Raw genomic sequence first — 17,974 nt, forward strand, 5'->3', positions numbered from 1 at the left:
TGAGCCATGAGAATGGAAGGCACTTGGTGCTGCAGACAGGAGTCAGTGCTGTGCCTCTGAGGTGGGAGAGCTATCTTCAGGACACTGGTCCACAAGAGACCTCCCAGCTGCACGTAATATCAAATGGCAAAAATCTCCCAGAGATCTCCATCTCAAAACCAACACCCAGCTTCACTCAACGACCAGCAAGCTACAGTGCTGGACACCCTATGTCAAACAACTAGCAAGACAGGAACACAACCACACCCATTAGCAGAGAGGCTGCCTAAAATCATGATAAGTCCACAGATACCCCAACACACACTACCAGACATGGACGTACCCACCAGAAAGACAAGATCCAGCCTCATCCACCAGAACACAGGCACTAGTCCCCTCCACCAGGAAGCCTACACAATCCACTGAAACAACTTTAGCCCCTGGGTATGGACACCAAAAAAAAACGGGAACTATGAAACTGCAGGCTGCAAAAAGGAGACCCCCAAACAAGTAAGATAAGCAAAATGAGAAGAAAGTAAAACACACAGCAGATGAAGGAGCAAAATAAAAACCCACCAGACCTAACAAATGAAGAGGAAATAGGCAGTCTACCTGAAAAAGAATTCAGAATAATGATAATAAAGATGATCCAAATTCATGGAAATAGAATAGAGAAAATGCAAGAAACATTTAACAAGGACCTAGAAGAACTAAAGATGAAACAAGCAACGATGAACAACAAAATAAATGAAAATAAAAACACTCTAGAAGGGATCAATACCAGAATAACTGAGGCAGAAGAACGGATAAGTGACCTGGAAGATAAAATAGTGGAAATAACTACTGCAGAGCAGAATAAAGGAAAAAGAATGAAAAGAACTGAGGACAGTCTCAGAGACTTCTGGGACAACATTAAATGCACCAACATTAGAATTATAGGGGTTCCAGAAGAAGAAGAGAAAAAGAAAGGGACTGAGAAAATATATGATGAGATTATAGTTGAAAACTTCCTTATTATGGGAAAGGAAATAGTTAATCAAGTCCAGGAAGCACAGAGAGTCCCATACAGACTGGCTGAATGGATATAAAAACAAGAACCATATATATGCTGTCTACAAGAGATCCACTTCAGACCTAAGACACATACAGACTGAAAGTGAGGGGATGGAAAAAGATATTCCATGCAAATGGAAACCAAAAGAAAGCTGGCATAGTACTTCTCATATCAGACAAAATAGACTTTAAAATAAAAACTATTAGAATTGACAAAGAAGGACACTACGTAATGATCAAGGGATCGATCCAAGAAAACGATATAACAATTGTAAATATTTATGCACCTAACATAGGACCACCTGAATACATAAGGCAAATACTAACAGCCATAAACGGGGAAATCAACAGTAATACATTCATAATAGGGGACTTTTACACCCCACTTTCACCAATGGACAGATCATCCAAAATGAAAATAAACAAGGAAACACAAGCTATAAATGATACATTAAACAAGATGGACTTAATTGATATTTATAGGACATTCCATCCAAAAACAACAGAATACACATTTTTCTCAAGTGCTTATGGAACATTCTCCAGGATAGATCATATCTTGGGTCACAAATCAAGCCTTGGTAAATTTAAGAAAATTGAACTTGTATCAAGTATCTTTTCTGACCACAATGCTATGAGACTAGATATCAATTCCAGGAAAAGATCTGTAAAAAATACAAACACATGGAGGCTAAACCATACACTACTTAATAACGAAGTGATCACTGAAGAAATCAAAGAGGAAATCAAAAAATACCTAGAAACAAAGGACAATGGAGACACAACGACCCAAAACCTATGGGATGCAGCAAAAGCAGTTCTAAGAGGGACGTTTATAGCAATACAATCCTACCTCATGAAACAGGAAACATCTCGAATAAAAAACCTAACCTTGCACCTAAAGCAATTAGAGAAAGAAGAACAAGAACCCCCAAAGTTAGAAGAAGGAAAGAAAGCATAAAGGTCAGATCAGAAATAAATGAAAAAGAAATGAAGGAAACGATAGCAAAGACCAATAAAACTAAAAGCTGGTTCTTTGAGAAGATAAACAAAATTGATAAACCGTTAGCCACACTCATCAAGAAAAAAAGGGAGAAGACAAATCAATAGAAATGAAAAAGGAGAAGTAACAACTGACACTGCAGAAATACAAAAGATCATGAGCGATTACTAAAATCAACTCTATGCCAATAAAATGGACAACCTGGAAGAAATGGAAATATTCTTGGAAATGCACAACCTGCCAAGACTGAATCAGGAAGAAATAGAAAATATGAGTAGACAAATCACAAGCACTGAAATTGAAACTGTGATTAAAAATCTTCCAACAAGCAAAAGCCCAGGACCAGATGGCTTCACAGGCGAATTATATCAAACATTTAGAGTAGAGCTAACACCTATCCTTCTCAAACTCTTCCAAAATATAGCAGAAGGAGGGACACTCCCAAACTCATTCTACGAGGTCACCATCACCCTGATACCGAAACCAGACAAGGATGTCACAAACAAACTACAGGCCAATATGACGGATGAACATAGATGAAAAATCCTCAACAAAATACTAGCAAACAGAATCCAACAGCACATTAAAAGGATCATACAACATGATCAAGTGGGGTTTGTTCCAGTAGTTCAAGGACTGTTCAATATACGCAAATCAATCAATTTGATACACCATATTAACAACTTGAAGGGGAAAAAACCATATGGTCATCTCAATAGATGCAGAGAAAACTTTCGACAAAATTCAACACCCATTTATGATAAAAACCCTGCAGAAAGTAGGCATAGAGGGAACTTACGTCAATACAATAAAGGCCATATATGACAAAGCCAGAGCCAACATAGTACTCAACAGTGAAAAACTGAAAGCATTTCCACTAAGGTCAGGAACAAGACAAGGTTGCCCACTCTCACCACTCTTATTCTACATAGACTTGGAAGTTTTAGCCACAGCAATCAGAGAAGAAAAGGAGATAAAAGGAATCCAAATCAGAAAAGAAGAAGTAAAGCTGTCACTGTTTGCAGATGACATGATACTATACATAGAGAATCCTAAAGATGCTACCAGAAAACTACTAGAGCTAATCAATGAATTTGGTAAAATAGCAGGATACAAAATTAATGCTCAGAAGTCTCTGGCATTCCTATACACTAATGATGAAAAATCTGAAAATGAAATTAGGAAAACACTCCCATTTACCATTGCAACAAAAAGAAACAAATATCTCAGAATAAACTTACCTAAGGAGACAAAAGACCTCTATGCAGAAAATTGTAAGACACTGATGAAAGAAATTAAAGATGGTACAAATAGATGGAGAGATATACCATGTTCTTGGATTGGAAGAATCAACACTGTGAAAATGACTATACTACCCAAAGCAATCTACAGGTTCAATGCAATCCCTATCAAACTACCACCGGCATTTTTCACAGAACTAGAACAAAAAATTTCATAATTTTTATGGAAATACGAAAGACCCAGAATAGCCAAAGCAATCTTGAGAACGAAAAACGTAGCTGGAAGAATCAGGCGGGAGAGCAGGAAGATGGCGGAAGAGTAAGACGCGGAGATCACCTTCCTCCCCACAGATACACCAGAAATACATCTACACGTGGAACAACTCCTACAGAACACCTACTGAAGGCTGGCAGAAGACCTCAGACCTCCCAAAAGGCAAGAAACTCCCCACGTACCTGGGTAGGGCAAAAGAAAAAAAAGAATAAACAGAGACAAAAGGATAGGGACGGCACCTGCACCAGTGGGAGGGAGCTGTGAAGGAGGAAAAGTTTCCACACACTAGGAAGCCCCTTCGCGGGCGGAGACTGCGGGAGGCGGAGGAGGGAGCTTCGAAGCCGCGGAGGAGTGCACAGCAACGGGTGCGGAGGGCAAAGCGGAGAGATTCCCGCTAGAGGATCAGTGCCGACCGGCACTCACCAGCCCGAGAGGCTTGTCTGCTCACCCGCCGGGGCGGGCGGGGCTGCGAGCTGAGGCTCTGAGGCTCGGGTTTCGGTTTCGGACGGAGCGCAGGGAGAGGACTGGGGTTGGTGGCTTGAACATAGCCTGAAGGGGTTAGTGCACCACAGCTAGCCGGGAGGGATACCGGGGAAAAGTCTGCACCTGCCGAAGAGGCAAGAGACTTTTTCTTCCCTCTTTGTTTCCTGGTGCGTGAGGAGAGGGGTTTAAAAACGCTGCTTAAAGAAACTCCAGAGACGGGCGCGAGCCGCGGCTAAAAGCGCGAACCCCAGAGACGGGCGCGAGCCGCGGCTGAAAGCGCGAACCCCAGAGACGGGCGCGAGCCGCGGCTGAAAGCGCGGAATCCAGAGACGGGCGAGAGCCGCGGCTGAAAGCGCGGACCCCAGAGACGGGCGCGAGCCGCGGTTGAAAGCACGGACCCCAGAGACGGGCGCGAGCCGCGGCTGAAAGCGCGGACCCCAGAGACGGGCGCGAGCCGCGGCTGAGGGCGCGGACCCCAGAGACGGGCGCGAGCCGCGGCTGAGGGCGCGGACTCCAGAGACGGGCGCGAGCCGCGGCTGGAGGCGCGGATCCCAGAGGCGGGCGGGAGACGTTGGGGCTGCTGCTGCCGCCATCAAGGGGCCTGTGTGCGAGCGCAGGTCGCTCTCCACGTCCCTCTTCCGCGGAGCCTGTGCAGCCCGCCACTGCCAGGTTCCCGGGATCTGGGGACGACTTCCTCGGGAGAGCGCACGGCGGGCCTCGGGCTGGTGCAGGGTCACGCCGGACTTTGCCGCCGCAGGCCCGCCCCGCATTCCGTGCCCCTCCCTCCCCGCCGGCCTCAGTACGCCAGAACCCCCGAATCAGCGGCTCCTTTAACCCCGTCCTGTCTGAGCAAAAAACAGACGCCCTCCAGCGACCTACACGCAGAGGCAGGGCCAAATCCAAAGCTGAGCCCCTGTGAGCTGTGAGAACAAAGAAGAGAAAGGGAAATCTCTCCCAGCAGCCTCAGAATCAGCGGATTAAAGCTCCACAATCAACCTGATGTACCCTGCATCTGTGGAATACATGAATAGACAGCCAATCATCCCAAATTAAGGAGGTGGACTTTGGGAGCAAGATCTATGATTTTTTTCCCTATTCCTCTTTTTGTGAATGTGTATGTGTATGCTTCTGTATGAGATCTTGTCTGTATAGTCTTGCTTCCACCATTTGTCCTAGGGTTCTATCCGTCCATGGTTTTTTCTTAAAACTTTTTTCTTAATAATCAATTTTAATTTTAAGAACGTTATTATACTTTACCTTCGTCCTTTCTTTCTTTCTTTCTTTCTTTCCTTCCTTCCTTCCCTCCTTTAGACAACGAATCATCCCAAATTGAGGAGGTGGTCTCTGACAGCAAGATTTATGATTTTTCCCCCTTTACCTCTTTTAGTGAGGGTGTATGTGTACGCTTCTGTGTAAGATTTTGTCTGTATAGCTTTGCTTCCAACATTTGTCCTAAGGTTCTATCCGTCCCTTTTTTTTTTCCTAAATAAGAATTTTTTAATTCAATAACTTTATTATACTTTATTTTATTTTTACTGTATCTTCTTTCTTTCTGTTTTTCCTTCTTTCCCTCCTTCCTTCCTTCCTCCCTCCCTCCCTCCCTCCTTTCGTTCCTTCTTGCCTTCCTTCCTTCTTTGCTTCTTTCTTTCTTTCTTCCTTCCTTCCTTCCTTCCCTCCTTTCCTTCTTTCTTTCCTCATACTTCTACTAATTCCCTCTACTTTTTCTCCCTTTCATTCTGAGCCGTGTGGATGAAAGGCTCTTGGTGCTCCAGCCAGGAGTCAGGGCTCTGCCTCTGAGGTAGGAGAGCCAACTTCAGGACACTGGTCCACAAGAGACCTCCCAGCTCCACATAATATCAAACGGCGAAAATCTCCCAGAGACCTCCATCGTAACACCAGCACCCAGCTTCACTCAACGACCAGCAAGCCACAGTGCTGGACAACCTGTGCCAAACAACTAGCAAAACAGGAACACAACCCCACCCATTAGCAGAGAGGCTGCCTAAAATCATAATAAGGCCACAGACACCCCAAAACACACCACCAGACGTGAACCTGCCCACTAGAGAAACAAGATCCAGCCTCATCCACCACAACACAGGCACTAGTCCCCTCCACCAGGAAGCCTACACAACCCACTGAACCAACCTTAGCCACTGGAGACAGACATCAAAAACAGGAGGAACTACGAACCTGCAGCCTGCAAAAAGGAGACCCCAAACACAGTAAGATAAGCAAAATGAGAAAACAGAAAAACACACAGCAGATAAAGGAGCAAGATAAAAATGCACCAGACCTAACAAATGAAGAGGAAATAGGCAGTCTACCTGAGAAAGAATTCAGAATAATGATAGTAAGGTTGATCCGAAATCTTGGAGATAGAATGGACAATAGAATGGACAAAATGCAAGAATCAGTTAACAAGGACCTAGAAGAACTAAAGATGAAACAAGCAACGATGAACAACACAATAAATGAAATTAAAAATACTCTAGATGGGATCAATAGCAGAATAACTGAGGCAGAAGAACGGATAAGTGACCTGGAAGATAAAATAGTGGAAATAACTACTGCAGAGCAGAATAAAGAAAAAAGAATGAAAAGAACTGAGGACAGTCTCAGAGACCTCTGGGACAACATTAAATGCACCAACATTCGAATTATAGGGGTTCCAGAAGAAGAAGAGAAAAAGAAAGGGACTGAGAAAATATTTGAAGAGATTATAGTTGAAAACTTCCCTAATATGGGAAAGGAAATAGTTAATCAGGTCCAGGAAGCACAGAGAGTCCCATACAGGATAAATACAAGGAGAAATACGCCAAGACACATATTAATCAAACTGTCAAAAATTAAATACAAAGAAAGCATATTAAAAGCATCAAGGGAAAAACAACAAATAACACATAAGGGAATCCCCATAAGGTTAACAGCTGATCTCTCAGCAGAAACCCTACAACCAGAAGGGAGTGGCAGGACATACTGAAAGTGATGAAGGAGAAAAACCTGCAACCAAGACTACTCTACCCAGCAAGGTTCTCATTCAGATTTGATGGAGAAATTAAAACCTTTACAAACAAGCAAAAGCTGAGAGAGTTCAGCACCACCAAACCAGCTTTACAACAAATGCTAAAGGATCTTCTCTAGGCAAGAAACACAAGAGAAGGAAAAGACCTATAATAATGAACCCAAAACAATTTAGAAAATGGGAATAGGAACATACATATCAATAATTACCTTAAATGTAAATGGACTAAATGCTCCCACCAAAAGACACAGATTAGCTGAATGGATACAAAAACAAGACCCTTATATATGCTGTCTACAAGAGACCCACTTCAGACCTAGAGACACATACAGACTGAAAGTAAGGGGATGGAAAAAGATATTCCATGCAAATGGAAACCAAAAGAAAGCTGGAGTAGCAATTCTCATCTCAGACAAAATAGACTTTAAAATAAGGACTATTAAAAGAGACAAAGAAGGACACTACATAATGATCAAGGGATTGATCCAAGAAGAAGATATAACAATTGTAAATATTTATGCACCCAACATAGGAGCACCTCAATACATAAGGCAAATACTAACAGCCATAAAAGGGGAAATCGACAGGAACACATTCATAGTAGGGGACTTAAACACACCACTTTCACCCATGGACAGATCATCCAAAATGAAAATAAATAAGGAAACACAAGCTTTAAATGATACATTAAACAAGATGGACTTAATTGATATTTATAGGACACTCCATCCAAAAACAACAGAATACACATTTTTCTCAAGTGCTCATGGAACATTCTCCAGGATAGATCATATCTTGGGTCACAAATCAAGCCTTGGTAAATTTAAGAAAATTGAAATTGTATCAAGTATCTTTTCCGACCACAACGCCATGAGACTAGATATCAATTACAGGAAAAGATCTGTAAAAAATACAAACACATGGAGGCTAAACAATACACTACTTAATAATGAAGTGATCACTGAAGAAATCAAAGAGGAAATCAAAAAATACCTAGAAACAAATGACAATGGAGACACAACGACCCAAAACCTGTGGGATGCAGCAAAAGCAGTTCTAAGGGGGAAGTTTATAGCAATACAAGCCCACCTTAAGAAGCAGGAAACATCTAGAATAAACAACCTAACCTTGCACCTCAAGCAATTAGAGAAAGAAGAACAAAAAAACCCCAAAGCTAGCAGAAGGAAAGAAATCATAAAAATCAGATCAGAAATAAATGAAAAAGAAATGAAGGAAACAATAGCAAAGATCAATAAAACTAAAAGTTGGTTCTTTGAGAAGATAAACAAAATAGATAAACCACTAGCCAGACTCATCAAGAAAAAAAGGGAGAAGGCTCAAATCAATAGAATTAGAAATGAAAAAGGAGAGGTAACAACTGACATTGCAGAAATAAAAGAGATCATGAGAGATTACTACAAGCAACTCTATGCCAATAAAATGGACAATCTGGAAGAAACGGACAAATTCTTAGAAATGCACAACATGCCAAGACTGAATCAGGAAGAAATAGAAAATATGAACAGACCAATCACAAGCACTGAAATTGAAACTGTGCTTAAAAATCTTCCAACAAAGAAAAGCCCAGGACCAGATGGCTTCACAGGCGAATTCTATCAAACATTTAGAGAAGAGCTAACACCTATCCTTCTCAAACTCTTCCAAAATATAGCAGAGGGAGGAACACTCCCAAACTCCTTCTACGAGGCCACCATCACCTTGATACCAAAACCAGGCAAGGATATCACAAAGAAAGAAAACTACAGACCAATATCACTGATGAACATAGATGCAAAAATCCTCAACAAAATACTAGCAAACAGAATCCAACAGCACATTAAAAGGATCATACACCATGATCAAGTGGGGTTTATTCCAGGAATGCAAGGATTCTTCAATATACGCAAATCTATCAATGTGATAAACCATATTAACAAATTGAAGGAGAAAAACCATATGATCATCTCAATAGATGCAGAGAAAGCTTTTGACAAAATTCAACACCCATTTATGATAAAAACCCTGCAGAAAGTAGGCATAGAGGGAACTTTCCTCAACATAATAAAGGCCATATATGACAAGCCCACAGCAAACATCATCCTCAATGGTGAAAAACTGAAAGCATTTCCACTAAGATCAGGAACAAGACAAGGGTGCCCACTCTCACCACTCTTATTCAACATAGTTTTGGAAGTTTTAGCCACAGCAATCAGAGAAGAGAAGGAAATAAAAGGAATCCAAATCGGAAAAGAAGAAGTAAAGCTGTCACTGTTTGCAGATGACATGATCCTATACATAGAGAATCCTAAAGATGCTACCAGAAAACTACTAGAGCTAATCAATGAATTTGGTAAAGTGGCAGGATACAAAATTAATGCACAGAAATCTCTGGCATTCCTATATACTAATGATGAAAAATCTGAAAGTGAAATCAAGAAAACACTCACATTTACCACTGCAACAAAAAGAATAAAATATCTAGGAATAAACCTACCTAAGGAGAAAAAAGACCTGTATGCAGAAAATTATAAGACACTGATGAAAGAAATTAAAGATGATACAAATAGATGGAGACATATACCATGTTCTTGGATTGGAAGAATCAACATTGTGAAAATGACTCTACTACCCAAAGCAATCTATAGATTCAATGCAATCCCTATCAAACTACCACCGGCATTTTTCACAGAACTAGAACAAAAAATTTCGCAATTAGTATGGAAACACAAAAGACCCCGAATAGCCAAAGCAATCATGAGAACAAAAAAAGGAACTGGAGGAATCAGGCTCCCTGACTTCAGACTATACTACAAAGCTACAGTTATCAAGACGGTATGGTACTGGCACAAAAACAGAAAGATAGATCAATGGAACAGGATAGAAAGCCCAGAGATAAATCCATGCACATATGGACACCTTATCTTTGATAAAGGTGGCAGGAATGTACAGTGGAGAAAGGACAGCCTCTTCAATAAGTGGTGCTGGGAAAACTGGACAGGTACCTGTAAAAGAATGAGATTAGATCACTCCCTAACACCATACACAAAAATAAGCTCAAAATGGATTAAAGACCTAAATATAAGGCCAGAAACTATCAAACTCTTAGAGGAAAACATAGGCAGAACACTCTATGACATAAATCACAGCAAGATTCTTTCTGACCCACCTCCTAGAGTAATGGAAATAAAAACAAAAATAAACAAATGTGACCTAATGAAACTTCAAAGCTTTTGCACAGCGAAGGAAACCATAAACAAGACCAAAAGACAACCCTCAGAATGGGAGAAAATATTTGCCAATGAAGCAACCGACAAAGGATTAATCTCCAAAATTTACAAGCAGCTCATGCAGCTCAATAACAAAAAAACAAACAACCCAATCCAAAAATGGGCAGAAGATCTAAATAGACATTTCTCCAAAGAAGATATACAGACTGCCAACAAACACATGAAAGAATGCTCAACATCATTAATCATTAGAGAAATGCAAATCAAAACTACAATGAGATATCATCTCACACCAGTCAGAATGGCCATCATCAAAAAATCTAGAAACTATAAATGCTGGAGAGGATGTGGAGAAAAGGGAACCCTCTTGCACTGCTGGTGGGAATGTGAATTGGTTCAGCCACTATGGAGAACAGTATGGAGGTTCCTTAAAAAACTACAAATAGAACTACCATATGACCCAGCAATCCCACTACTGGGCATATACCCTGAGAAAACCGAAATTCAAAAAGAGTCATGTACCAAAATGTTCATTGCAGCTCTATTTACAATAGCCCGGAGATGGAAACAACCTAAGTGTCCATCATCGGATGAATGGATAAAGAAGATGTGGCACATATATACAATGGAATATTACTCAGCCATAAAAAGAAATGAAATTGAGCTATTTGTAATGAGGTGGATAGACCTAGAGTCTGTCATACACAGTGAAGTAAGTCAGAAAAAAAAAGAAAAATACCGTATGCTAACACATATATATGGAATTTAAGAAAAAAAAATGTCATGAAGAACCTAGGGGTAAGGCAGGAATAAAGACGCAGACCTCCTAGAGAACGGACTTGAGGTTATGGGGAGGAGGAAGGGTGAGCTGTGACGGGGCGAGAGAGAGTCATGGACATATACACACTAACAAACGAAGTAAGGTAGATAGCTAGTTGGAAGCAGCCGCATGGCACAGGGATATTGGCTCGGTGCTTTGTGACAGCCTGGAGGGGTGGGATAGGGAGGGTGGGAGGGAGGGAGACGCAAGAGGGAAGAGATATGGGAACATATGTATATGTATAACTGATTCACTTTGTTATAAAGCAGAAACTAACACACCATTGTAAAGCAATTATACCCCAATAAAGATGTTAAAAAAAAAAAAAAGAATCAGGCTCCCTGATCAGACTATACTACAAAGCTACAGTAATCAAGACAGTATGGTACTGGCACAAAAACAGAAATATAGATCAATGGAACAGCATAGAAAGCCCAGAGATAAACCCACGCACATATGGTCACCTTATCTTTGATAAAGGAGGCAGCAATGTACAGTGGAGAAAGGACAGCCTCTTCAATAACTGGTGCTGGGAAAACTGGACAGGTACATGTAAAATTATGAGATTAGATCACATCCTAACACCATACACAAAAATAAGCTCTAAATGGATTAAAGACCTAAATGTAAGGCCAGAAACTATCAAACTCTAGAGGAAAACATAAGCAGATCACTCTATGACATAAATCACAGCAAGATCCTTTCTGACCCACCTCCTAGAGAAATGGAAATAAAAACAAAAATAAACAAATGGGACCTAATGAAACTTCAAAGCTTTTGCACAGCAAAGGAAACCATAAACAAGACCAAAAGACAACCCTCAGAATGGGAGAAATTATTTGCAGATGAAGCAACTGACAAAGGATTAATCTCCAAGATTTACAAGCAACTCTTGCAGCTCATAACAAAAAAACAAACAACCCAATCCAAAACTGGGTGGAAGACCTAAATAGACATTTCTCCAAAGAAGATATACAGAGTGCCAAGAAACACATGAAAGAATGCTCAACATCATTAATCATTTGAGAAATGCAAATCAATACTACAATGAGATATCATCTCACACCAGTCAGAATGGCCATCATCAAAACATCTAGAAACAATAAATGCTGGAGAGGGTGTGGAGAAACTGGAACACTCTTGCACTACTGGTGGGAATGTGAATTGGTTCAGCCACTATGGAGAACAGTATGGAGGTTCCTTAAAAATCTACAAATAGAACTACCATTTGACCCAGCAATCCTACTACTGGGCATATACCCTGAGAAAACCATAATTCAAAAAGAGTCATGTACCAAAATGTTCATTGCAGCTCTATTTACCATAGCCAAGAGATGGAAACAACCTAAGTGCCCATCGTCGGATGAATGGATAAAGAAGATGTGGCACATATATACAACGGAGTGTTACTCATCCATAAAAAGAAACGAAATTGAGCTATTTGTAATGAGGTGGATGGACCTAGAATCTGTCATACAGAGTGAAGTAAGTCAGAAAGAGAAAGACAAATACCGTATGCTAACACATATATATGGAATTTAAGAAAAAATAATGTCATGAAGAACCTAGGCATAAGACAGGAATAAAGACACAGACCTACTAGAGAATGGACTTAAGGATATGTGGCGGGGGAAGGATAATCTGAGACAAAGTGAGAGAGTGGCATGGACATATATACACTACCAAACTTAAAATAGATAGCTAGTGGAAGCAGCTGCAAAGCACAGGGAGATCAGCTCGGTGCTTTGTGACCACCTAGAGGGGTGGGATAGGGAGGGTGGGAGGGAGGGATATGCAAGAGGGAAGAGATATTGGAACATATGTATATGTATAACTGATTCACTGTGTTATAAAGCAGAAACTAACACACTATTGTAAAGCAATTATACTCCAATAAAGCTGTAAAAAAATACAAAATAAATTTTAAAAAAGGGGAGGTGAGAGATGAGGGATTTCCATGACCAATTGAGACAACACTGGGTTGAAAATAACAAACTTCATTTAGCCCGTAGTATATGCCGCACACTGTTGTACGTTCTTTACATATTTATTTATTTAATATTCACAAAAACCTTCAGAGGGAAGTACCAACACTATTTCCATTTTTCAGATAAGGAAACAATCACAGAAACTGAAAAACAAATCTAATGTCACATAGCTAATAAACCTTGAAGTTGGGGTTTAAACTCAGGTACATTGGCTCCAGGCTTCTTTAATGCAGGTAGTTTCAAAGCTTACAATATGCTAATATTTACTGTGATTTTCCAAAAGAGGCAGAGAGCAGACTACATTTTCTAAACTTTTTGAATAATGAAACTCATTTTCATGGAATACCTATTCAATATATATTGATATATATCAGGATTTTTCACAGTTTACACAAAGCTAACTACTATCTTGTTGAGTAATCATCAGTTATACTTGTCTTTGGTGATATCCTTTTAAATTAGAAATGTTCCTGGTTTTTAAACATCACTGATAATCATTAATTATGTTGTTGGTACCATCCGATAGGCCATTTGTTATTTATGAAAATTTGAGATATGAAAATTCTTCTAATGGTATGTACAACTTCTTGTAAGTTATACACGTCCCTGGGTACCTTATTTGAGCATTTTTATAGAGTATTATAGAGTAGACCTTTCAAGATAATTTCTAAGGCCTTGCAGCCCTGACCTCCCATTGGTCTGATTTTCAAACCAGCAATGGCACACCCAGCAAATCCCATCATAAGTCTAGGAGAGGGTATGCATTAGATATAGATTAAGGGTGACAAAACACCTCAAATTTCTGACATTAGGACAAGAGTAGCTGTCCCCATAACTAGTTAGTTCAAGAAGGCAGGAAGCTAAGAACAGTTGCAGTAGCCTCCTTCCAGAGCCCTTCTATCCTCAAGTGCAGGATTTCTTCAAATAGACCAGCCCACCAGATAAGAAACCTACCTGCTAGTCTATGAAATATGGTCTCTCAGATACCTATCAAATTCAATAAGCCAGAGAAATACTTAAAAGCTAACAGTTCATATACCAAAATGAGTTTGAATACTGTTTCACTAGTCAACTTATTTTACTTTTTCTACTTAGTCTCAAAGAGATTTTTGACACTTTATAAAACATATTTATTTGTTAGCTTCAGTAGCTCATATGTTAAAATTAGAACAAAACAGAGAAAATTACCATGGCCCCTGCACAAGGATAAAATGCAAGTTTGTGGAATGTTCCATATTTTTGATGATAGTTACACAACAATGTGAATGTATTGTACTAAATGCAACTGAACAGTATTGTTACAATTGTAAAGTTTATGCTATGTGTATTTTATCAGAGCAAAAGAAAACATATTTGGTCAAGTCAGTGATCTCTTATAAATCAAAACTGATAACAAGGATATAAAAGAAGAAAAAGATTATTAATTCTGGCATACTATCAAATTTGTGGCTATTTTTCTCCCATAGTTGCTCAAAGAAAGTATTTAAGTTTCATTTCAAGCATGTTAACCAAAATTAATTTCTATTTTGAAATGTGCTTGACTCTATGGTGCCAATAAAAATATATATTATACAATAAAATATATAACATCTGAACTATAACTTTAATTTATAGAAACAGACAGCCACAGAAAAAAGTCACATTCTTAGAAGAAAGCTGAAAAAAAAAATAGTGATCCATTAGCTCAATTTAATTTTGACTAGCAAATCAATAATAACAGTAATCAACTGAAGTGAGGCCTACATTTAGATAATTTTGTATTGCTCTGCAGCAGATATCACCAATTAATAGAAATGAGAAAGATTAGCATTTACAGAATTAATAGGAGAGAAAGAGAAACAAACCTAGCCAAGTTCAAATTTATAACAAAAATAATTTGCCTTCAGATACATTCCAGATTGAAAAGGAAATTCAGTTTACTAAATGTATATTTGAAATACACATTTCAGGAAATTGGAAGATGTTTAGGAAGATACAGTTTAAGATTTCTCACTAAGGATATTAATATAAAAAAGTGATCAGTGATTTTTGTGGAATTTCATTTTCTCTACATGATTTGTTCTGCTCACTGCAGCTATAAGACTTGTATTCCTGCTGCTTTTTGGAAAGCCAGTTTTGCCTGTGTGGAAAACCAGCAATACATTTCAAAATTAGATTGAATAAAATATATTTTGTTTAGATAGCAAATTCAGGAGGAAAACTTCCTACCCATTTTCCTTTAGAAATAAAATAAATAGGAACTTAGCCTCAAATTAAAAATCTATTTTGGTCTAAAATTAAGTTGCAGTGCTAACTTCTGTGTAGCAACTAGCGACAATTCAAATGTATTTTGTGTTCATTAAAAGGTATTAAACTGCCACTACGAGAATATTAAACATTGATAACAAACCACCTTCCAGAAAGGTAATTGGCTTCTTGAAGATCACTGCCACTCATGGCTTGTAAGTAGTTGGTTTTCCCTTGTATCTGCCATAAGTGCCAGAGAATCAGCTATGAAATGGATTCTCCACTCTCCTAGATAGTAGTTCTCAAACACTGCCATGGTCTGTTGCCCATAGAGCTACTAAAATGATTCTTTGTTATTTGTATTCAACATTATGACATTTGCATCATAAATATTTATATACTACTTAAATAAAACCCAAAAAATCCAGCAAAATATCTTGAAACGTTGATTGGTCAGAAAACCCTGCATTTTAAGATAATCTGCATATTTATGATAATCAAGGTGTAATATATAACATCAGGAAATACCTGAGAAAATTGCAAGAAGAGTGCTTGTCTGGCCCAAATTATGATGTAAAAAATACTGTATGAGGAATCAGAAGGTCTGGATATTAAATCTGGACTTATCTATAGCTAGTTATATGCCTATCTGAGTCACTTTACACTCTCCCAGAATCAATATTCTTGTCTTAAAAATGAGGTTCATGGAAGCAGCCATGATGTCCTTCAATAGGTAAATGGATAAATATAATGTGGTACATCCAGGCAATGGAATATTATTTAGCACTAAAAACAAATGAGTTAGCAAGTCATGAAAAGACATGGAGGAACCTTAAATGCATATCACTAAGTGAAAGAAGCCAGTCCTAAAGGCTACATACTGTATGATTCCAACTATATTACATTCTGAAAAAGGCAAAATTACTGAAACAATAAAAATATCAGTGATTGTCAGGGATGGAGCCAGGGTGGGAGGCGGGGGCCAGGGACAAATAGGGAGAGCACGGAATTTTTAAGGCACTGAAAATACTGTGTAACATCATAATGATGCATATGTCATTATACATTTGTCCAAACCCACAGAATGCACGACACAAAGAATGAACTCTAAGGTATACTATAGACTTCGGATTATAATGTTGGGTCAACGTAGGTTCATCCTTAGTAACAATTGTACCATTCTGCTGAGTGATATTGATAATAGGGGAGACTATGCATTTGTGGATGTAGGGGGTATATGGGAAATCTCTATACCTTCCTCTTAACTATATTATATAACTAAAACTGTTCTAAAAATATTGTCCTTAAAAATATGAGGTTCAATCCACCATTAACTTTCAATGAGTCTACATGGAATAATTACTTCCAAGATAACCATTTATTGACTTGTCATATATTAATTTTATATGTTAATCATGTCTCCCCTATCTAGGCTGCAAGCTCCTTACTTGAAGAAACTATGTATTATTCTTTTTTTTGTATTATTCTTAACTTTTTTGCATTCCTTGGTGCCTGACATAGTAGTGGGTAGTTGGTGGTGCCCAGTGAATGATTGCAGAATAACCAATGGGTATTGTGAGGGACACTGCCAGGAGGAAGAAAAAGCTCTACTTTACTTGCCCAACACTAGTAATTGTGTATGGTTTTCTAGTAGTAGGACTATTTTGCATTCTCTCCACAATCACATTCTGCCTGACCTTCCTGCCAAGACATGACAACAAACATAAGAAGTGGGGAAAGAGATGGTTCACTCAAACACTGGAGCTGCCAATAGTTCTGTGCTTGTTTTGTTTTACTCTTTCACTGTCTGATGGTGCCATTCTTTATCATCAGCTTATGCTTATGCTTACTGAAGAGGTATATGTCAAGAATCTGTTTTAGAAGGAAAAGAAATGTGCTATATTAAACATAATTATGTGAAAAATTTTGCAACAGAATTAGTCCTATTTGCAATTTAAGGAGCACATGAAGTTAACCATAGGTGTATTGATGCAAACGTATGAATAAATGTATGGTCACATCTCAGAGGCTTCCATTTGTATAATATTTTAATAAATGTGAATGCTAATTCTTTTAAATCTAAAACTTTAAAGAGATTAATTCTAAAACTCTGGATAAATATATACAAAAGAAGAAAGTCTAAATTATGCCCACTATGATAATAATATTCAATTGTATGTATATTTTCCTACATGTTTTGAAATATATAGATAGATAGATAGATAGATAGATAACTATGTCTCTATTAGCTATCAGAATGTATAATTACTTGGAGCTACCTGAAACAACCAACAACAACATGAACATTTGCTATATGAGTTACAAGCCACAGTAAATAGGTACCATGAGAACCTGGCTCTTATTCTTGAATCTTCAAATGACACAAGGTATCTTGCAAGATTATTTTTCAAAGTTTACATTACTTTGCCTCATAAAATGCAGTGTGATAACTCAAGACCTTTGTCATTTTTGAAACATACCAGTCTATTACATTTTTAATAACCAAGTATAATAAAAGATTTTGGTATTGTTATTTCCATATTAAAACTACACTCTCTAAATTTCTAGGACCAGAAAAATCTGGCTGTCAGAGTGTTGACATGGTTAAGCATTCTTCCACAACATATGAAGTTTTACTTTAAATTGAGCTGCCTT

At 38.6% G+C, this 17,974-nt stretch overlaps 1 protein-coding gene and 1 non-coding gene across 2 annotated transcripts in view; one reads left to right on the plus strand and one right to left on the minus strand.

Moving 5' to 3' along the window:
* Nucleotides 1–17,974, minus strand: part of DACH2 (dachshund family transcription factor 2) — a 617,297-nt gene that overhangs the window by 219,031 nt on the left and 380,292 nt on the right. The window lies entirely within an intron of this gene.
* On the plus strand, nucleotides 14,232–14,334 carry LOC137217743 (U6 spliceosomal RNA). Its single transcript, XR_010940244.1, has one exon. It is a non-coding gene; the product is annotated as a U6 spliceosomal RNA (small nuclear RNA).

Source organism: Pseudorca crassidens, chromosome X, assembly GCF_039906515.1.
Source record: "Pseudorca crassidens isolate mPseCra1 chromosome X, mPseCra1.hap1, whole genome shotgun sequence".
NCBI lineage: Eukaryota > Metazoa > Chordata > Mammalia > Artiodactyla > Delphinidae > Pseudorca > Pseudorca crassidens.